The sequence below is a fragment of the Vulpes lagopus genome, chromosome 8 (genome assembly GCF_018345385.1).
Source record: "Vulpes lagopus strain Blue_001 chromosome 8, ASM1834538v1, whole genome shotgun sequence".
NCBI lineage: Eukaryota > Metazoa > Chordata > Mammalia > Carnivora > Canidae > Vulpes > Vulpes lagopus.
The window spans coordinates 51,365,832-51,389,141 of NC_054831.1; the positions used below are offsets into that span (position 1 = coordinate 51,365,832).

The following is a 23,310-nucleotide window of genomic DNA, read 5'->3' on the forward strand; positions in this document are numbered from 1 at the left end:
ATTCAATCTAATTTCAAAGTTACCTAGTAAGTTGTTCCCTAGTTGCCATTGCAGTTTTGCATATTTGTCTGAAGTGGTATGGGTAAGCTAGAACTCTTAGTAGAGGGCTAAAATTCTTTCCTGTTTCAGTGACACTTAGATACCTCATCTTAACACTTTTTCATATGCACAGCCTTGTCTCAACAGTTTATGTAAGACATTAAAATTCATATAGCCCAACAAAATTTGAAGGTTATCTATCCTTGACTTGTCATGACTGATGTCATCTCCTGATTTTTCTTGGTCTCCCCTCTCATATTTGTCTGTAAAGTTATCTGAGCATTTATCTTTGTGCTGTCCAATAGGCTTCTGCTTCGGACACTTGCTTTGCCAGTTTTTAAATGATATTCTTTGAGTCCCAAGTTTATTAGTTTCCCATGGCTGCCATAACCAGGTGTCCCAAACTGGGCAGCTTAACACAACAGAAGGTTACTGCCTCACACTCTGTAGGCTAGAAGTTCAGGGCCATGTTCTCCCTGAAGCTTTTAGGGAAGGGGATGCCTGGCTGGCTCAGTTGGGAGAGCCCTTAAATCTTGATTTGAGGGCTGTGAAGTCTAACCCCTTGTGGGGTGTAGAGATTACTTACAATAAAGCCTTTCAACTGAAGCATTTACAGGAGAAACCTTCCTTACATCTTCCAGCTTCTGGTATTCCTAGGCATCCATTGGTTTGTTGATGAATTACTCTAATCTCTGTCTCTGCATTCACATTGGATTAAGGGCCCAGCCTATTCCACTATGATCTTATTTTAACTAATTACATCTGCGCGATCCCTTTTCCAAATATAGTCATGTTCTGAAGTATTGGGTCTTTTTTTTTTTTTTTTGAAGTATTGGGTCTTAATACTTAAATATTTGTTTTCTTGGAAATACAGCTCAACCCATAATAGCATCTTTGACCAAGAACACAATTAGGGAGCTTATTCCCATGTTCTTTTCCTTTCCACCTTTTTCTTTTTTAGTTTCATAATTCCTATATTGGCATTTCATTTGCATTTTGATTGATTGCCATATCCTACACTTGTTTAGTTCTTATTCTGTCATTAAATATATTCTTAACTAGCCATCAGGTGCCACCGCCTCCCCCCCCCCCCCCCCCCGGCCCAACTGACTAAAGAATGTACTCTGTGGTCTTTTGCTCAGAGAACAGAGGGAACAGTACTCACTAGGCTCTTTCATGTTCCACAGTTAACCTGTGGCTTTGATAATGAAAGCATAGCAGGGTGTGTTTCAAGTTGTCTGCTTCTGCTTTCATCCCTTATATTTTTATTTTGTAGGGATAGCTTTCCTGTTTCTGTGGAATGTAGCAGGGCAATATGAGGCACCTCAGTTTTTCCTTCCTCACAATTGACTTGATTTTTTTTCTTGTAAGCTTTTGCCAAAGATGCTCTCTCCTTCAAGTGTACTTTAGTTTGATTAGGCTGTATCTCTTGTTGACTCTTCATGGTTACTCTTCTGTATGTAGACTCAAGCAATTTATTTATTAAGGACAATTTGCTCCAACCCCCAGGACTCGGGTGATGCATATGTGTGATCTATTTTGCTTGACTTTGGCACTTATTGTCTCTGTAATCCATTAGAACTTATTATTTTGGAAAAAATTATAGATCCACAGGAGGTTATAAAGATCTTATAGAGGGATTACCATTTCCCCTAGCAGTTACATCTCCCATCATGATACCATGGTGTCATCACCAGGAACTTGTCCTGGGTACCGTGTTATCACAGGTGTGAATTCATATAACTGCCGTGCAAAAATCAGAGATATAGAACTTCAGCATCACCACAGTGATCTGCCTCTTTATTGGTTTCTTCTTGTTTGCATTTCAGAATTTAATCTCTGCATTCCTTGCAGTGTTTTCTGCAGTGTTCTTTGCTCCTGGGTACTTTCCAGTTTTTTCTTATTTTCTGTGGTTTTGGTATTTTTTTTTTTAATAAATTTTTATTTATTTATGATAGTCACAGAGAGAGAGAGAGAGAGGCAGAGACACAGGCAGAGGGAGAAGCAGGCTCCATGCACCGGGAGCCCGACGTGGGATTCGATCCCAGGTCTCCAGGATCGCGCCCTGGGCCAAAGGCAGGCGCCAAACCGCTGCGCCACCCAGGGATCCCTGGTTTTGGTATTTTTAAAAATGTATATGAAGGCATTGAATGAAATGTGTAAGTACTCTTATCTAAAACCTTCCCTTATTATTGTTTTCCTCCATACTGCCCTTGGTCAGAGACAGAATGCTGGCTGGCTGGCCTTACTCTTGGACCCACCTGATTTTGTGTGTGTGTGTGTGTGTGTGTGTGTGTGTGTGCGCGCGCGCGCGTGCGCGTGCATGTGTGTGCTTGTGTGCACTTTAAGAAAATTATCTATTATGGGTTAGAGACCTTGGGGAGAAAATGAAGTGTCTCATGAACTTGGTATATGTTCAGATATTTTGAATGAGGGCATCGTGTGTAATCTTTCTGAAGTGACCTTGGAATTCATAAGCTAGCGAAGTACCTGCGTCCCCACCTCTTAGTGTGGGGCAAAACCACAGGACATAATGGGAAATGGCCAGTTTAGAAGAGGGTAAGTGTGCTCTGAATTAAAATCACTGGGGAAGATGAAAGGAGAATGATGAGATGTTGCTGAGTTGTTCAGCATATGTGTTTTGCTGCTCTAGCCACTAAAGCAAATACTAGTAGAGATCTCTCCATCAGTCTCTGGCCTGTAGATTAATCCGTGAATCATTTTGGGATGTGGTTTAGACTACTAGAATGCTTACTGTCAGGTTTCTGGCTCACTCTTCACCCAATTTTAGGCTTTCACAGTATGCATTGTTAGATTTTTACTGATGTAATTAACATGCAGTGACATACACAGATCTTTGTCGTTTCATTCAGTGCATTTCTGACACATACCTATTTAAAACCACCACCTAAGATCTATAGAACACATACATCCACCCCCCCCCCTGCATTCACAGTTCAGTCCTTTGCCGTTTTCATGTCAGTTCTCTTGCTTCCCCGCCCCCTCTCTAACACTCACTTTCTGATTTGTATCATCCTAATTAAGTTATGGGTCTTACTATGTTTGAATGGATTCATACGTTTTTCTGTGTCTAGCTTCCTGCACTTCACATGTTTTTGAGATTCATCCTGTGGTTACCTGTACCAGAAGCTCCTCGTTTTGGAGGAGCTGTTGAAGCACTGCGTCGAGTGACTATGGCCCTGCTGTGTATCTGTTCTCCTGTAGCACAACATATGTTGTAATCTAAGCCTCATTTCCAGCTCTGTTATTTTAGGTTCCTACTGCAGCTTTCTGTCCTTTTTCCATTACCATCTTGAAATGCCTGTGTCAGTTTCTTAGTTGGTTTTCCAGGATTATGATAAACTCTATACACAGTTAATTTCTTCAGCTGAGGAAGTTTTTTGTTTTCTGTTACTATTGGTAATTGGCTGGGTACCATCTATTCTCTCTTCCTTTTGGGAACTGATAGTTACCAATTACTTAACACTCCCTTCTCTGGTCACTTAGGACTGTTTTCTTTTCCATAGTTTTCATTTTTTATACATTCACTCTACTGCGGGGTAGCTACTCAAGGGTTCATCCTCTGCATCACTGATTTTCTGTAGCACGAATCACACTTTTTATTGCTGCCAACATCGACTTTGATTTTGCGTTTAATTGAAGCCCTCCTTGTACGTTTTCATTATGGTAAAATGAGTGTGATTTATTATTTTGAGTGTGATATTTTTATTCTTTTTCTCTGGTTTCTGCCAACTGGTATTCTTTAGTGTGTGTGTGTGTGTGTGTGTGTGTGTGTGTTTAGACTATTGATTTGAGAGAGAGTAGTGCACACATGGGGTTGGAGTGGGGAGGGGGTGGGGCACGTAGAGAGGGAGAAGCAGGCTCCCTGCTGAGGAGGGAGCCTGACTCAGGGGATTGGTGCCAGGACCCTGAGATCATGACCTGAGCCGAAGGTAGATGCTAATCTAATGGAATCACCCAGGCTCCCCTAAGTAATTGTTTGTTGTTGTTTTTTTATAATAAATTTTTTTTATTGGTGTTCAATTTACCAACATACAAACTAACACCCAGTGCTCATCCCGTCAAGTGCCCCCTTCAGTGCCCGCCTCCCAGTCACCCCCCACCGCCTCCCTCCTCCCCTTCCACCAGCCCTAGTTCGTTTCCCAGAGTCAGGAGTCTTTATGTTCTGTCTTGCTTTCTGATATATCGCACACATTTCTTTTCCCTTCCCTTCTATTCCCTTTCACTATTATATATATTCCCCAAATGAATGAGAACATACACTGTTTGTCCTTCTCCGATTGACTTACTTCACTCAGCATAATACCCTCCAGTTCCATCCACGTTGAAGCAAGTGGTATTTGTTGTTTCTTTTTTTGTTTTTAATTAATTTTTTATTGGTGTTCAATTTACCAATATACAGAATAACACCCAGTGCTCATCCCATCAAGTGCCCCCCTCAGTGCCCATCACCCACTCATCCCTGCCCCCTGCCCTCCTCCCCTTCCAACACCCCTGGTTTGTTTCCCAGAGTTCGGAGTCTTTATGTTCTGTCTCCAATTCTGATATTTCCCACACATTTCTTCTCCCTTCCCTTATATTCCCTTTCACTATTATTTATATTCCCCAAATGAATGAAAACATATAATGTTTGTCCTTCTCCGATTGACTTATTTCACTCAGCACAATACCCTCCAGTTCCATCCACATTGAAGCAAATGGTGGGGATTTGTCGTTACTAATGGCTGAGTATTATTCCATTGTATACATAAACCACATCATCTTTATCCATTCATCTTTCGATGGACACCGAGGCTCCTTCCACAGTTTGGCTATTGTGGACATTGCTGCTAGAAACTTCGGGGTGCAGATTTCTCGACGTTTCATTGCATCTGAATCTTTGGGGTAAATCCCCAGCAGTGCAATTGCTGGGTCATGGATCAGGTCTATTTTTAACTCTTTGTGGAACCTCCACACCGTTTTCCAGAGTGGCTACACCATTTCACATTCCCACCAACAGTGTAAGAGGCTTCCTTTTTCTCCGCATCCTCTCCAACATTTGTGGTTTCCTGCCTTGTTAATTTTCCCTATTCTCACTGGTGTGAGGTGGTATCTTATTGTGGTTTTGATTTGTATGTCCCTGATGGCAAGTGATGCAGAGCATTTTCTCATGTGCGTGTTGGCCATGTCTATGTCTTCCTCTCTGAGATTTCTGTTCATGTCTTTTGCCCATTTCATGATTGGATTGTTTGTTTCTTTGGTGTTGAGTTTAATAAGTTCTTTATAGGTCTTGGAAACTAGCCCTTTATCTGATACGTCATTTGCAAATATCTTCTCCCATTCTGTAGTTTGTATTTTAGCTTTGTTGACTGTATCCTTTGCTGTGCAAAAGCTTCTTATCTTGATGAAGTCCCAATAGTTCATTTTTGCTTTTGTTTCTTTTGCCTTCGTGGATGTATCTTGCACGAAGTTACTGTGCCTGATTTCAAACGGGTGTTGCCTGTGTTCTCCTCTAGGATTTTGATGGACTCTTGTCTCACATTTAGATCTTTCATTCATTTTGAGTTTATCTTTGTGTATGGTGCAAGAGAGTGGTCTAGTTTCATTCTTTTTTTTTTTTTTTTTTTATTAATTTTTATTGGTGTTCAATTTACCAACATACAGAAAAACACCCAATGCTCATCCCGTCAAGTGTCCACCTCAGTGCCCGTCACCCATTCCCCTCCAACACCCGCCCTCCTCCCCCCTTCCACCACCCCTAGTTCGTTTCCCCAAGTTAGGAGTCTTTATGTTCTGTCTCCCTTCCTGATATTTCCCAACATTTCTTCTCCCTTCCTTTCTATTCCCTTTCACTATTATTTATATTCCCCAAATGAATGAAAACATACACTGCTTGTCCTTCTCCGATTGACTTATTTCACTCAGCATAATACCCTCCAGTTCCATCCACGTTGAAGCAAATGGTGGGTATTTGTCGTTTCTAATTGCTGAGTAATATTCCATTGTATACATAAACCACATCTTTTTTATCCATTCATCTTTCGATGGACACCGAGGCTCCTTCCACAGTTTGGCTATTGTGGACATTGCTGATAGAAACATCGGGGTGCAGGTGTCCCGACGTCTCATTGCATCTGAATCTTTGGGGTAAATCCCCAACAGTGCAATTGCTGGGTCGTAGGGCAGGTCTATTTTTAACTCTTTGAGGAACCTCCACACAGTTTTCCAGAGTGGCTGCACCAGTTCACATTCCCACCAACAGTGTAAGAGGCTTCCTTTTTCTCCGCATCCTCTCCAACATTTGTTGTTTCCTGCCTTGTTAATTTTCCCCATTCTCACTGGTGTGAGGTGGTATCTCATTGTGGTTTTGATTTGTATTTCCCTGATGGCAAGTGATGCAGAGCATTTTCTCATGTGCATGTTGGCCATGTCCATGTCTTCCTCTGTGAGATTTCTCTTCATGTCTTTTGCCCATTTCATGATTGGATTGTTTGTTTCTTTGGTGTTGAGTTTAATAAGTTCTTTATAGATTTTGGAAACTAGCCCTTTATCTGATATGTCGTTTGCAAATATCTTCTCCCATTCTGTAGGTTGTCTTTTAGTTTTGTTGACTGTATCCTTTGCTGTGCAAAAGCTTCTTATCTTGATGAAGTCCCAATAGTTCATTTTTGCTTTTGTTTCTTTTGCCTTCGTGGATGTATCTTGCACGAAGTTACTGTGCCTGATTTCAAACGGGTGTTGCCTGTGTTCTCCTCTAGGATTTTGATGGACTCTTGTCTCACATTTAGATCTTTCATTCATTTTGAGTTTATCTTTGTGTATGGTGCAAGAGAGTGGTCTAGTTTCATTCTTCTGCATGTGGGTGTCCAATTTTCCCAGCACTATTTATTGAAGAGACTGTCTTTCTTCCAGTGGATAGTCTTTCCTCCTTTATCGAATATTAGTTGACCATAAAGTTGAGGGTCCACTTCTGGGTTCTCTATTCTGTTCCATTGATCTGTGTGTCCGTTTTGTGCCAGTACCACACTGTCTTGATGACCACAGCTTTGTTTGTAGTACAACCTGAAATCTGGCATTGTGAGGCCCCCAGATATGGTTTTCTTTTTTAAAATTCCCCTGGCTATTTGGGGTCTTTTCTGATTCCACACAAATCTTAAAATAATTTGTTCTAACTCTCTGAAGAAAGTTCATGGTATTTTGATAGGGATTGCATTAAACGTGTAAATTGCCCTGGGTAACATTGACATTTTCACAATATTAATTCTGCCAATCCATGAGCATGGAATATTTTTCCATCTCTTTGTGTCTTCCTCAATTTCTTTCAGAAGTGTTCTATAGTTTTGAGGGTATAGATCCTTTACCTCTTTGGTTAGGTTTATTCCTAGGTATTTTATGCTTTTGGGTGCAATTGTCAATGGGATTGACTCCTTAATTTCTCTTTCTTCAGTCTCATTGTTAGTGTATAGAAATGCCCCTGACTTCTGCACATTGATTTTGTATCCTGCCACGCTACCAAATTGCTGTATGAGTTCTCGCAATCTTGGGGTGGAAGCATTTGGGTTTTTTACGTAGAGTATCATGTCATCAGAAAGAGGGAGAGTTTTACTTTTTCTTTGCCTATTTGAATGCCTTTAGTGTCTTTTTGTTATCTGATTGTTGAGGCTAGGACTTCCAGTACTATGTTGAATAGCAGTGGTGAGAGTGGACATCCCTGTCTTGTTCCTGATCTTAGGAGAAAGGCTCCCAGTGCTTCCCCGTTGAGAATGATATTTGCTGTGGGCTTTTCGTAGATGGCTTTTAAGATGTCGTAGATGGCTTTTAAGATGTCGAGGAATGTTCTGTCTATCCCTACCCTCTGAAGAGTTTTGATCAGGAATGGATGCTGTATTTTGTCAAATGCTTTCTCTGCATCTAATGAGAGGATCATATGGTTCTTGGTTTTTCTCTTGCTGGTATGATGAATCACATTGATTGTTTTATGAGTGTTGAACCAGCCTTGTGTTCTGGGGATAAATCCTACTTGGTCATGGTGAATAATTTTCTTAATGTGCTGTTAGATCGGGATCCCTGGGTGGCGCAGCGGTTTGGCGCTGCCTTTGGCTCAGGGCGCGATCCTGGAGACCCGGGATCGAATCCCACATCAGGCTCCCGATGCATGGAGCCTGCTTCTCCCTCCGCCTGTGTCTCTGCCTCTCTCTCTCTCTCTGTGACTATCATAAAAAAAAAAAAATAAAAAATTAAAAAAAAATGTGCTGTTAGATCCTATTGGCTAGTATCTTGTTGAGAATTTTGCATCCATGTTCATCAGGGATTTTGGTCTGTAATTCTCCTTTTTGGTGGGGTCTTTGTCTGGTTTTGGAATTAAGGTGGTGCTGGCCTCATCGAACGAATTTGGAAATACTCCATCTCTTTCTATTTTTCCAAACAGCTTTAGTAGAATAGGTATGGTTTCTTCTTTAAACATTTGATAGAATTCACCTGGGAAGCCATCTGGCCCTGGACTTTTGTGTCTTGGGAGGTTTTGGATGACTGCTTCATTTTCCTCCCTGGTTATTGGCCTGTTCAGGTTTTCTATTGCTTCCTGTTCCAGTTTTGGTAGTTTGTGGCTTTCCAGGAATGCGTCCATTTCTTCTAGATTGCCTAATTTATTGGCGTATAGCTGTTCATAATATGTTTTAAAATCGTTTTTTTAAAAAAATATATTAAAAAAAATCGTTTTGTTTCCTTGGTGTTGGTAGTGATCTCTCCTTTCTCATTCATGATTTTATTAATTTGAGTCTTCTTTCTTTTCTTTTTAATAAGGCTGGCTAATGGTTTATCTATCTTATTAATTCTTTCAAAGAACCGACTCCTGGTTTTGTTGATCTCTTCCACAGTTCTTCTGGTCTGGATTTCGTTGAGTTCTGCCCGAATCTTAATTAACTCTCTTCTTCTGCTGGGTGTAGGATCTATCTGCTGTTTTTTCTCTAGCTCCTCTATGTGTAAGGTTAGCTTCTGTATTTGAGTTCTTTCCAGTTTTTGAATGGATGCTTGTATTGCGATGTATTTTCCCCATAGGCCTGCTTTTGCTGCATCCCAATGATTTTGAAAAGGTGTATCTTCATTTTCATTAGTTTCCATGAATCTCTTTAATTCTTCTCTAATTTCCTGGTTGACCCTTTCATCTTTTAGCAGGATGGTCCTTAAACTCCAGGTGTTTGAAACCCTTCCCCTGTTCTTCTTCTTATTTAGTTCTAATTTCAAACATTATGGTGCAATAATATGCAGAGGACGATCCCAATCTTTTGGTATTGGTTAAGACCTGATTTGTGACCCAGTGTGTGGTCTATTCTGGAAAAGGTTCCATGTGCACTTGAGAAGAATGTTTATTCAGTTCTGTTTGGAAGTAAAGTTCTGTAAATATCTGTGAAATTCATCAGTACAGTGTATCATTTAAAGCTCTTGTTTCTTTGGAGATGTTGTGCTTAGAGATCTGTCGATTGTAGAAGGCGCTATGTTCAAGTCACCAAGTATAAGTGTATGATTATCTAAGTATGTCTTAACTTTGGTTATTAATTGATTGATATACATGGCAGTTCCCACATTCAGGGCATAAATATTGATGATTGTTAGGTCATCTTATTGGATAGATCCTTTAAGTATGATATAGTGTCCCTCTTTATCTCTCACTGCAGTCTTGGGGATAAACTTTAGTTTATCTGATATAAGGATGGCTACCCCTGCTTTCTTCTGAGGACCATTTGAATGGTACATGGTCCTCCAACCTTTTATTTTCAGGCTGTAGGTGTCCTTATGTCTATAGTGAGTCTCTTGAAAAAAAATGAATAAATAAAATGAGTCTCTTGTAAACAGCAGAGAGATGGGTCTTGCTTTTTCATCCAGTCTGAAACCTCGCGCCTTTTGATGGGATCATTATGCTGATTTACATTCAGAGTTACTATTGAAGGGTATGAATTTAGTGTCATCATAATGCCTATTCAGTCACGGTTTTTGTGGATTGTTTTCTTGGACTTCCTCTTTCTTTTACAGAATCCCCCTTAGTATTTCTCGCAGAGCTGGCTTGGTGGCCACATATTCTTTCAGTTTGTTGCCTATCTTGAAAGCTCTTTATCTCTCGTTCTTTTCTGAATGAGAGCCTTGCTGGATAAAGTATTCTTGGCTGTATATTTTTCTCATAGGGTCCTCATAGGACCCTGAATATATCCTGCCAGCACTTTCTGGCCTGTCAGGTCTCTGTGGAGAGGTCTGCTGTTAATCTATATTTCTGCCCATAAAAGTTAGATATTTCTTGTCTCTTGCTGCTTTAAGGATCTTCTCTTTATCTTTGGAATTCACAAGCTTCACTATTAAATTTTGAGGTGTTGAATGGTTTTTATTGATTTTGGGGGGTATCTCTCTATTTCCTGGATCTGAATGCCCATTTCCCTTCCCAAGTTAGGATCGTTCTCAGCTATGATTTGTTCAAATACAGTTTCTGGGCCTCTTTCCCTTTCAGCGCCCTTGGGAAAACGCAATTAAAGGTAGATTTTTCCTTCTGAGGCTGTCATTTATTTCCCTTAATCTATCCTCATGATCTTTAATTGTCTCTTTTTTCCTCAGTTTCCCTCTTTGCCATCAACTTGTCTTCTGTGTCACTCACTCATTCTTCTACCTCGTTAACCCTCATCATTAGGACCTCTTGTTTGGATTGCAGCTCATTTAATTGATTTTTATTTTTGTCTGATTAGTTCTAAATTCTGCAGTCATGAAGTCTCTTGAATCCTTTATGCTTTTTTGTAGTGCCACCAGTAGCTTTATAATTGTGCTTCTGAATTGGCTTTCTGACATTGAATTGTAATCCAAATTTTGTAACTCTGTGGGAGAGAGGACTGTTTCTGCTTCTTTCCTTTGAGGTGAGTTTTTCCTTCTAGTCATTTTGCTCCGTGCAGTGTGGCCCAAAACAAGTTGTATTGGGAAAAGGAGAAAAAAGATAGAAGAGAAAATAGGAAAAAAAGAAAGAAAAGGGGGGCGGAAGCAAGCAGAAAACAAAAAACAAAGGGGAGTATCTTCTGATTCTATATACTGTAAATTCCTTGACTTCCCCTGGATCTTTCCAGTGCTGCTTGGTCAATAACTTGTTTTTTCCCTGTCTCTCTAGCTGGTCTTCTGGGGGAGCGGCCTGCTTTGCTGATTCCCAGGTGTGTGCACCTGGGGGAGCTGCTCAGCCCTCTGCCTGGTGCATGGCTCAGCGGGAGTTGTTTATCCTGTGAGACCCCATGAAGAACAACAACAGTGGCAGTGGCCAGCTCTGGAGCCCTGGATTCAGCTCCCGCAGTAAGTATGGAGCTCTAAGTCCGCAGGGTCATTGATGCTACAGGGGTGGGGGCTGCCGATCTGCACAGCTCTGGGCCGCCCAGTGGCAGGAACGTCCTGGCTATCCTGTGTCCCCCCCAGCCTCTGCCTGTCCTGAGGGCAGTGCCAGATCCTGGGCTGTGTCCCCCAGCGTCCTGGGCTCTGGGGCCTGCGCCGCTGGAATCGCACTCCCGGGGCCGCTCAGCCCCTTCTGCTTGGAGCGGATGCCTGAACTGCTGTCCAAGCTGCTCCTGGGCCCCACCTTACCTGAGCTGCAGCCCTTTAGGGAGCTTGGCTGGTGCGTGGTGCACTCTCCCTCTATTAGTGCCGTGGGAGCCTGAAGGCATCCTGGCCCCTCCTGGGATACTGGTCCAACTCCCTGGGAGTGTCTTTCTGTCCGGGAAGATTGGTGAAGCTCCTGCTTCTCTGGGTCAGGGCTTTCCTGTCCTGGGGGCACTTGCTGAGCGGCCTCAGCCTGGCTCCTCGCGGGCCTTTCCCCCTTGGATGCTTTTTTATTTCTTTACTTTTTTTCTGTCTTCCTACCTTGATAGAAGCATGAACTCTTCTCACTGTGTCATTCCAGCTGTTCTCTCTTTGTATCTCAGGCCGAATTCGTGGGTTTTCAGGATGATTTGAAAGTTATCTAGGTAATTTGGTGGGGACAGGTACTTGGGGACCCTACTCTTCCCCCATTGTAGTAATTATTGATCAGAATACATTTATTGCCATTTGATTACTCAGGTCATCAGCTTGGTGGCATTCACCTCCTGGAACCCCCTGAATCCTCCTCTCATTCGTCATATTTCAAAGCTCCTGACAGAAAAGGTTCATGTACCCCATGATATATCCGAAGTACAAGACGTTAGAGGTCAAGCTCAGTTAGCAATTTCAGACAAGACAGTGTAAGTGTGTACACTTATTGTGAACTGGTGAATGTCTGGGACCACAGACATCAGAACAACAAAGACCTAAAAGTCATCTTGTCCAGCAAGGAGAGTGTGGTGGTTTCTCTGGCCAAAGCATTATTTTGGCAGTGGACAACCGATGTCTGATCTATCAGGTCCCAGCCAGGGAAGAGTGGCTACTACGTATCCGACCAAGAAGCTGGGGCCTTCAGGGAATTTCTGCCTTCAAGAGAGCTGCCAAAGGAAATACAGGAAGGCAGGAAATCCTAGCTCAGAAGTCAGCACAAATGTTCATGGAACCTGGCCCAGGTGTGACCTTCAATGTACACAAATGTCTTTCCCCCTCAAGAAAACCAAGAGGGAAAGGAATTCAGAGATCACGGACGAGGATCCCAGGAGGATTCCAGTGTTGGTCTGGGGTGAAGTTGGAACCCCTGGAGTGAGACTGAGGATGGAAAGTCCTGCCTACCCTTATTTCATCCACTAATTATCTTCCACTGGCCTCGTGCCTTCCATGTGCAGGATATAGTCTCTTTACATGTTTGTCCCCAGTTTAGTGTTGATGCATTTCCAGAGGTGGAACTAGACATCTACACGTTCCTAATAATGGAAGTGTCAAACCCTAAAAGCCAAGCCAAAATAATCTACATTGCAAAAAGTGGCAAGAAAAAGTCCTCCTTCCTTTAAACTGTACAAAGGGAGCCACTGTCCTCGGGCAGGAGGTAGTTCTGGCAAGTGGTATCCTTCAAGACCCCCAATTCAGTGATTGTTGCTATTCCTGTGGAAATACCTCCAACCTCTAAATCTCAGCAGTTATGAAGAGGTGTTTCTGCTGTTTGCCCAAGTTCCTTACACTGTCCTCTGAGAAAGGAGGGCTTGGGGATGTCCTTCAGTAGCTAGGGAGGAAGGCTGGATCTTCTACTTTTTCCCACATTCGGGAGCTGGTGATTCTAAGATTTCCTGTTTAAGATGAGCATAAGAGGGTAACCTGGGTGGCTCAGTGTTTGAGCATCTGCCTTTGTCTCAGATCATGATCCTGGAGCCCTGTGGTTGAGTCCCATGACAGGTTCGAGCCCCCACAGGGAGCCTGCCTCTCTCTCTGTGTCCCTCGTGAATAAATAAAGAATATTTAGGGGGGGGGGGAAAGAAAATGAATATGAGACTTTTTAAGTCTTTTAGATTACTATAGGAAGTAAAAGAACCAAACTACTTCTGGACTCTAAAAACGCTTTAATATTATAATATTGAAATCTACCATTTACTCTTTTAGATGATGAAATATCGGTCCTCCAAATAAGTGAAGAGACGGAAGGAAGTGTTGCTGAGCAGACGGGTCCCATGCCCGCTGTTGCCCGTGGACACCAGCTCAGGCCTAAGGTTGACTGTGGTCAGTTCCTTCTGTTTGTGAGCTAGGTTTGGGGCACCAGGTAGCAGGACAAGATGTAGCCAAGGACAGAGTGACACATGTCAGTTGAGTAGGAGCTTCAATTCAGGAGTTGTTCCTGATATTTTCCAAGTAGCTGGAGCCTGGTGCCCCAGCAGCAAGGTTGGAGGCTGCCCCAGGAGCCGTATTAGAAGGATCCCTGGAGTGGCCACCTGAGGAGTCTACCCCTACCCTCACTCAGCTCCTGATGGACCTCACCTCTCCTCTTCACTGAGCCACTTCCCAGACTGGATCCAGGCCCTAAATGGATGCTTGGGCTCTACGTTGTAATGATCTGCAGCCACCTGGAGCAGCATGATCTCGGTCATGAATCTGCATTCCTGGGCCAAAAGAGAAGGACAGGATGCATGAAGAGCCTGGGTGGGGAAGCTACAAGGTCTTTGGAGGGCTGAGCACTGGGTCAGGGAACAGTGCTGGTCTTTGACACATGGCGACACCCCCATCCTACAAATTCGTCCCAACTTGTTCTCAGAAGTGAGTATAAACTGCCCCTGCTCTGGCAAGTTATCCTTGATGGCCATTCCTCTGTCCTCACTAACTGCATGGGACTTTTTCCTTATTATGAAACTATTCCCAAAAATGTGAGAATGAAGGGATGGAAGCAAGGAATGATCCTCCTGGGGACATCTCTGACAGCCACAGTCCTACCCTTTCCTACAGGAAATCATAGAGAGCCTCACCTTATTCTTCTCTGGTGGTTGATCTCATCGCCCTGGAAAGCAGACAACGAAAGTCTGTCAGTGAGAGGACTCCGGTTATTACTGGCTGCTGATACTCACCCCTTCTCATGTTGCACTAAGGCCAGGCACACAAGGGGCCATGACTCCCCGGATGACAGGACTGCAATGTAGGTCAGGCTTTTGGAGCCAGGGAAAGGAAGACATGGGGTGGCCGGTCTGGCATCCTATAGCACAGGAAGGGGAGGCCAAAGCCTCAGGTGGGCAGGAGATGCTAGGCTCTTTAAGTGCCCGCTCAAGTTGGAGATCTTGACTTCACTCTGCCCCCACAGGCAATCTCAAAGGGACAGGCTGAAGTCAACCCAGACTAACCTCGTGCTGCTTTGCATTCAGGCAGCAGATTTGATCTCAGGACCAGTGAACTAAGTGCAGCCTCCCTTTACTCATCACAGACATGGGCAAGTAACTCAAGCTCACAGGGGCACGGGGAGGCTGTCACGAGGGGAAAATTTGCCAAGGACTGAGAGCTCAGGGCTCAGTTCAGGGGTTCTGTGCTCCTACACGTCAGGATTCTGGACCCTCCTTCCCAGCCCTCAGGCTCATGCACCTCCAGGTACTCCTCCATTGCAGCATGCAGCATGAGCAGGTCAGTGAGGAAGGTGCCAAGGAAGTGGACGACACCCTGTGTCAGGGGGTTGGGGGTGGAGTGAGTCCCTGCTCTCTCGTGTCCACAGGGATCCTCCCCGGGAAACATTTCAGCCTCCTGGCCCACCCCAGCTTACCACATGGTGCAGACAAGGACCCTTCCCTCACCCTCCAAGAACATCAGAGTCCTCCTAATCATTTCAAGGGCGTGCTTTAGAAAATCATTGTATATGTGGCCCTGGGCCCCTGCCCACCGACAAACATATTTGTATCTAGGTTTATAGACCCTCTTCCAGGTCACTTCAAAAGAAGGGATTTAGAAGCTGTGGCAACAGGAGGCAGAGCTGGAGTTGGAAGGCCCCACCTGTCTTGATTTGGGGGCTTCCAGCTTTCAGGGAAGACCCCCGTCTCCTCTGGGTTCGAGGCCATGTATCTGGGGCATGCTCAGCTTCTTCTGGCACTCCCTCTTCCATGCTCTCTGAACATTTACCCCCAGGGTGCCAAGTTTAGATGGCCGTTCCTGCAGGGCTAAGGACAAATTCCTTAAGATCATAATCACCTCAGGCTGCTTCTCCCCACCATGTTTGACTCAGACCCTGGACATCTGATGCAAGGCAGAGGGTAGCATGCTATATTATCCTTAAGCCTGCCATGACTGATTCTAGAACAATCTCAGCTCCAACATTCACTCCCTGTGTGACTTTGAGCTTGCATCTGGCCTCCCTGAGCCTGGTTCCTCACTGGGAAAGGTTGAGATTCCAGCTACCTCCCTTGGTCTCCTGAGGACCCAGTGTCCTATTCCTAGCTTCATTGTTGTGGCCCTCATCCCATCCAAACCCCTCACTGAGCAGAGGCATGTCCTCTGGGCTCTCAAGTTTGGTAGAGGCCCCCATCTGGACCAGCTGGTGACAGGGAGCTCGTATGTCCAGCCTAGGGATTCTGGTTGAGCAGCAACTGCTTTGCCACCCCTTGTGGATTTTCACCCCTGGCTGTGTCCACATTCATGCAAAGGCTTCACTCCCTGAAGGAATGCTCCTGGCCAGTCCCTAATTCATTCACGAAGGACACTGTTGCTCCCACACCTCTTCTCTTTCTATACCAACACCTTCCATGCTACCTTGATAAGCAGGTTCCTGCTCTGTGGATTGTCTTTGGTGCACATTTTTTTTAAATGTTCGAATGTTATTCCTGAATAGAGAGAAAGAAGGCAGGATGGATGTTGGAATACTATGGTAGGGTTGAGTGCAAGTCCCTATGATCTGAGACCTCCAAGGAGTCAAACTGCTGGATCACGGTTTTCTTTGGGTTCCTCTGAGCACTCAAGTCATTGGAGGACACAGGAGGGAGCTCTCTTGTGGGTCATCCGCTGCATCCAGTCCCCTATTAATTGAACAGCTCTCCTTTGGTCAGTTTTTGTTTCAATTGGGAAGCGACTTTAGTTGCTGTAATGTTCATATCCAAAAACTTTTAATTCAGCTCAGCCCAGTCTCCCCAAATGGGGACATTTGGAGGCATGGTGGCCTATTCCCCAGGAAGGATTAGAAAATAACCTGCCCCCCTGCCTACCCACGTCCTGTTTCACGGTTTGCTGCCTCCTAGGAAGTCCAGGGTGACTGAGGGGGGTGAAAAGAACAGGCATATGGGACATCCCTCATCCTTCATGGTCCTTCTGGAGAGAGGACCCCTCCCCTGGAAACTTTGATCCATGTGTTCTTCAGTCGGTGAATTGAGGCACTCTGCAGAGCAGAGATGATGGCATGCATGGAAGAGTAGTTCCGCAAGATTTGACAGGCTTGGGGATGGAGGAATATGAGCTGTCAGGTGGATAGCAGGAGCCAATTTCCTGGAGAGCTGCACTCTTCTTCAGTGTCAGTCTCCTCTCCTGGATGAGACAGATGTCTAGGGACCTACAGAAGGGCACGTGGAAGACCCAGCGAGGAGCACTGCTGGGGAGTGGGGGAATTTTCCTTCACTCCAAGGAAAGAGTCACGTAGGAACTGAGCATCCCAACATTGGGCCATGCAAGGAAAGGTCAGCATGCCCCTTGAAAGAAGAACTCAGACCAGAGACTTCAATGTTGAGAACTAATCAAGGGCAGAGCAGTTGCCGAGGCTCAGGAGAGCAAGTCAGCTGGGCCTCCTGTAGGCTTACCTTGGCCACCTTGATCCAGTGCTCCACCACGTTGGCCTTCCCAAGCCATCATGCGTGCGTTGCCAAGGATGGTGGTGATGACGCAGTTGGACACGTCGTTGAAGTGGGTGATGGTGGCATGGACTGTGCATGCCAGGTGCTCATTTCCAGGTTCACTTCGCTTGGACCAAATGAAGCCCAGGCACTGTTGGGGCAGCAGCTTCTTAAACAGATCCTAGAGAATAGGGGGATGCTCGCTCTCACAGCCATTTCACATGCAAGATTCATGTCCTACGTAGGGGTCCCATGTCAGAGCTGGGGCTCGGCAAGCGCAGAACGTGGCCTGAACGCAATTAGAGTCCCTGGATTGCACTCCATTCCTCTTCCCTGAGGGAGCCCAGTACAGGATGAATGAGGAGCAGATACTGCCAGGGGGGAGCGGAGGAAGGAGGGCATTTGTACCCTGATCATCCCCGCTAACTTCAAGTTACAGGTGGCAGTTCAAGGGGGCTCAGAGGGGCATCTTCCCCTCCCAGTGTCCATGCCTCTGGTCCTACTCCCCTTTCAGCAGCACATTCTCACAGAGAGAGGTACAACCACAGGTTTGTCTCCCTGCCCTGTACTTCACACATTAGATGACAAATACATGTAGGTTGCTCAGTCTCCAAGGCAGATGTGTGGGTGAGCCGTGGGCTTGGCCGCACACAGTGAGTTGCCCTCCTCCACCCAAGGACCAGTGCCTGCCCATTCGCCTATCAGTTCTTGCTCATTTAATTGACACAGGATCTCTGCGTCAGTCCTTGCCAGGGTCTATCTCCAAAGTCTGCAGCTGGACAGTGAAAGCAAAGGTTTGAGGAACTGGACGGGTTGATGTGGTTCGTAAGTGATGGAGCTGAGATTTGGACCCTGACCATACAAGCCCACATCAGGGAAGGGCAGGTCTGGGGCAGATGACAGCAGAAAGAAAGCCTGCCCCGGCCCCATCCTGGGAGCCCAGCTGCTCACCACATCTATGGATGTCAATTGCTCTGCCACCAGCTTGGGAGGGAAGTCCATGAGACCGGACTTCTCCTCAGGTAGCTGGTGCTCGGGAGTTATGCACCAGTGGCAGGTCACCTCTGGGGCTGGAGGTGGCTCTGTCTCTATGTTTAGGGAAGGAGTTACAATTCCCAGGAAAGCTGGTGGTCGAACTGACTGCAGCTCATGACTTGGTACACATGCAGAAGAAGACATGAGCTCTTGTTCCAGATCTGGAACAGGTGATGGAAGAGATGCTGGAAGGAGCCATGGATCTGGCACTGGGACAGGATAAAGAGAAATGTTTGTCCACAAGACTGACTTGCCCCATGCCCTTCCAAAAACAGGGCAGATTCCATGGCCAATAGAGAAACCCCCAGTCCCTGAACCACATCGCAGATAGTCTTCCCAGCTTGCAATCCCCCTTACCCTCTGACTCTGTGTCTGCCTCATTGAGCTACAGAAGTTCCCATGGCATCACAGTAATGGGGGTATGGCAATTCATGTCCCAGTCATGCATATTTGCCTGCACCCAGGCCCCCTTTGTAACAGGCACAATGCAGGGACTGACAGGTGTCCTGCAGTTTCTAGTCAGGCAAGGTACCCAAGATGGGAGAGAGGGTGCTGGGGAGAGTCATATGTGGAGCAGCATCAGAGCATGGCCTTTCATGCCACATGGTACTTCCATAGCACCATTCTGTGTGGGCCCCAGAGAATGTCCCCAGCATGACTTCCAACCCCCTGTCGCTGTCCTTGCAGTGGATGATCCGGTCGTCCAGAAAACCTGTATGAGTCTCGTTTTTCTACTTAGCCTGTTTTCTCAATGGCCAAGGGCCTTGTCTGCTCCATCCTTCATGTACACCAGTATCAGGGCTTAGGTTTGTGCCAGATTGGTGAGTGGTCTGCTCACCGAAGTTCTGTTCTTGGCCCCAGTTGTGGAGGTCAGAAGAGGTGGTATAGAGAGGTGCAGGAAGAACAAGATGGGACAGTTGAAGGGATGGAAGGGATGGATGTTGGAGGCACCGAATCAGCCCAGACTGTGCTCTGCTTCTCATAGGGCTTGGGACCCCATCTGCAGCTCCCTTTGACTCATTTCCGTCTTCACAGGAAGCCCCAAAAATGAAACCCTCCCAATGGAAATCAAGAGACCTATGAGATCCATGGCTCTGAGAGTTGCTCCCCAGCCACAAACCCTTAGTCTCCCAACATGCTCTGTGGAGAAATTAAGGTTCTCCTTCTGGATCCAAAGATCAAAGTTTTCTTTATGTTTCCCCAAAAATTTTAAAGATTTTTATTAGAGCGATCGAGCAAGTGAGCGAATAAGCATGGTGAGCAGGCTCCCCACTGAGCAGGGAGCCCAATGGAGGGCTCAAACACAGGACCCTGGGATAACGACCTGACCTGATGGCAGAGGCCTACCTGAATGAGCCACTCAGTGCCCTTACTTGATCTTATGGTCCATGATAATGGTCCAGATATGGGTGGATCCATTCATTCCTTGAGGCGGCCATGAAGATGTCACATCTAAAAAACTATGGACATGTGTGCCTACGACATGCAGAGTGATTGTCTAACACTCTGATTAGTCTTGGGACCGAGACACTGTACCTTCTTTATTCCTTCAATTATCTCAGTGAATAGAAATGTGTCTTCAATACGAGGTGCTTAATATGTATTATTGGATGAAGGAATCCCAACCAGCACTTTCCGTATACTGAGTGGAACTTGAGCTGCTCTGGCTTCCCCCAGTGACCTCTACTCTTATGAGGACAGAGTATCAGGACCTCTTACTTATGTGGACAGAGTATCAGGACCAGTAGATGGAATCTCAGAAGTCCTTTGCATACAGGAAAACTGCCTGCTTTGTATGTGCTTCTGTAAAACCAGCAGTGCTACTGGCCCGTGGGGGTTGATGTGGAGACCTTCTTAGCTGTGGAGAGAAAACTGCTACACATGAAGATGCCCAGCAGCCCTTTCTACAGAGCCAGGCACCAGATAAGTCTATGCCATGTTTCCTCTCAGGATTTCCACAGTAGCCCAATGAGGTTCATCCTCTTACCACAGCACTTTTCAGAGGAGCAAAAGGAAGCTCAGAGAGGTGCAGTGACATTCCCAAAACATACTGGTAGTAGAGGCGAGCCTCCCCCCTCCCCCGTGCTGCATATGGGCTCGTCACTCGGGGAATTGCTGGCCCAGGACCTGTTGGGCTGTGGTGAACACTTGGTAGATACAGGAAATGACTGGGTTGTTTGCGAGGCTTCTATCCTGGAAGGATGGTACCAAGGACTGTACAAAATTATCCATTGTCCCTTCTTTGAGAATCAGCATGGTCCTGGCCTCACCCAGGAATAGGGTTGATTCCTTTTCACACCAGAGACACAAGGAGGAGCACTGTAGTCAGCTTCCAAACCAAGAACCACTGCGAAGATCAGGGTCTGGCTCTCAGACCAGAGAGTCCCATCCCCTGGGGAAGTTGTACAGGACAAGGGACTTGAGTGCCCACACAGAAAAAGGTTTGAGGCTTCAAAGTATCATCGGTTTAGGGAAGACCTGGTAAACCATTAGTAACAACACATTCTGTTAGCTGAGCAACAACAGCATTCCTCTCAACTAATAGTTTTATGAAGACCAGTATGCCATTGAGTCTTCAGTTATGGCGTCACACAGAACACAGAGGGCTAGACCCTCAAATGCTGCTCAAGATCACATACATTGCAGCTGAGAAGAGACCAGAGCGTGAGCTGCATGGGGTTTCCCTTAAGCTGATGTGGCTTGGTCTGTTCCTGACATAGGGAGGAAGGGTCAGGGGAAACCTACCTTCTCCTGCAAGACCCAAGGGCATCAGTTGTTTCTAGCCTGTGTTCTGGTCTTACCCTGATCATCTCTGTGTCTTGAATTTGACCATGAATGTGGACCTGTTCTGACCACAGACCTTCAATGGATGTAGTTGGTGGCCTGATGCCCCTGTGCTTGTCAGAGGAGATGGAGGAGTTCAACTCTTGAAGCAACTCATCCAAGATCTCCTGGGTGGGTCATTACAAAAAGAGCCAGCTACTGGTGCCAGGAGGCATCAGAGGCCTTCCCCCTAATCTGGGGTTCCAGGTTATGGCAGATCTAGTAACCAAAACAGTCTGTGGGGACACATAAGGTGTTCCTTGCAGCACTGCAGAAATGGCAAGAGAATGGCATCAGGTCATGTGCCAAGGGTCTCAAAAGTCTGAATCCCTGTGGCAGACGGCCTCATTTATGGACTACTACGAAGATCTATAGGGATACAGCTCATGTCCTGTTGGGCCTACAATGATTTGATGTGTTCTGAGAGATGACATGTTATAGAGAAACATATAGAGAGAACCTATATGAACATTCTTTATGAAAACATATACAATGGCTTCATCACACCCTTTTGTGTTAAATCACCCTCTTTAGTGTGATGATTTTGAAAGGCTCAGAGAAGGTCTGCAGGGACAGTGGAGCTGGCTTCTACACAGGATAGCTGGGAGGAGTACGTGAAATAAAAACAGAAGTAAAACGCAAAGATACTCATGGCTTTGTGAAAAAACAACCCCCCTCCACCAACTACTAAAAAAAAAATGAAATGTATTTTGCACCATTCCAATACAGGTGAAGAGTGTCTTCCCACGTCATATGTAGCTGGAGGATAGGCGTGGAGGTTCAGAGGTCTCTGCGGTTGGGCCAGTGGGACTCTCATGTGGAAACACTAAGGGAGGGCCCCAGTTTTCTCTCCATGTTTGTGTGGGTGCCATATTTCTGTGGTGAGCCCTTTTCCCTTTCTCAGAACAGCACTGATCCTTGTTTCTCTGGTGCACCTGATAATTGTCTAGGGAGTTAGAATAGTTGAAGCCACAGACCATCTCCTCCAAGATCTCCTGGGTGCAGCTCTGCAAATACAGTGCCCCGTATATACAGGGCCAAGAGACATTAGGGTCCTTCCTCAACATCACCCCCAAGGGTACACCCCCATTAGAAATTGCATTCTCCTGTTCAGGCCAGAGGGGCAGCTGTGGAGACCTCTGGCAAGGAGGAAGCCAGGTGAAAGAAGCTCTTTGGCTCATGACTAATATATTGGAAGTTGAGCATGGTGCCCAGAACTCACCTCATCATGCCTGCTATGAGCTGGGGTCTGAACACAATAGATGTATCAGGCTTCCAACTCCTGGAAGCTGGTCTGTGCCCAGGAAGGTCATGTTCCTCTCCTTTGTCCCTTCTACACACACACACACATACACACATAAACACACAGACACACACAGGTGTAAGAGGTGTGATCCTGCTTAGCTGAGATCACAGTGTGGTCTCCTCACCAGTGGGCTGCCCCAGGTTGCCTTGTGGTACCTGTTGATGCCTCCCGCCACATTGCCAGAAGCGCTGGAGAAGAGGGCTGAGCTGACATAGAGACATGAAAATCTTTCACTCTGGACTCAGAGCACCTGAAAGTAGGACAAGAGTAACAGAACATCTTGTTCTCTTGACCGTCTCCAGTTAAGTGAGCTGGAAAGCGGGACCTGGTTCCCGCAGGTTCCTGGTTACCAGAGTTCCACATCAGTTGTGGGCCTGTCACCAAGGAAGTGAAGTCACTTTTGCAAGATTCTGGGACCTGGGCCCCTTCCATCAGTCAGACCTATCCAGAGCTCCTTCTTGGCAGATGCATGCTTACCCCATGTCATCTTAACTATATGATGAGCTAAAAAATACCATAGACACAACCCTCTGAACATGCAAGTAAGGTCTACCTTTGAGAATACGGAGCTGAATTGAGACCTTTATTTCTCTGTTTTCCCAGTGCTGTGTCCTCCCTAACCCACTGGGTCTATCAAATAGTCCACAGTTTCCCAGCCTGCCTTGTGGGATCAGGCTAGAATGTACTTCCTAGGCACATCACCAGGTGTCTATGGATGATATTTATAATGCGTGTGGGGGATCCCTGGGTGGCGCAGCGGTTCGGTGCCTGCCTTTGGCCCAGGGCACGATCCTGGAGACCCGGGATCGAATCCCACATCAGGCTCCCAGTGCATGGAGCCTGCTTCTTCCTCCGCCTGTGTCTCTGCCTCTCTCTCTCTCTGTGACTATCATAAATAAATAAATAAATAAATAAATAAAT

The 23,310-nt window shown here is 45.8% G+C and overlaps 1 long non-coding RNA gene across 2 annotated transcripts; it reads left to right on the top strand.

The window, feature by feature from the left end:
- The first annotated feature begins 2,076 nt into the window (after positions 1 to 2,076).
- Positions 2,077 to 21,770, top strand: LOC121497180. Of its 2 annotated transcripts, none has more exons than XR_005989432.1 (3): positions 2,077 to 2,198; positions 11,177 to 11,352; positions 13,546 to 21,770. It is a non-coding gene; the product is annotated as an uncharacterized LOC121497180 (long non-coding RNA). The 2 variants fall into 2 exon arrangements; XR_005989431.1 differs by lacking the exon at positions 2,077 to 2,198 and adding an exon at positions 10,880 to 10,931.
- The last annotated feature ends 1,540 nt before the right edge of the window (positions 21,771 to 23,310 follow it).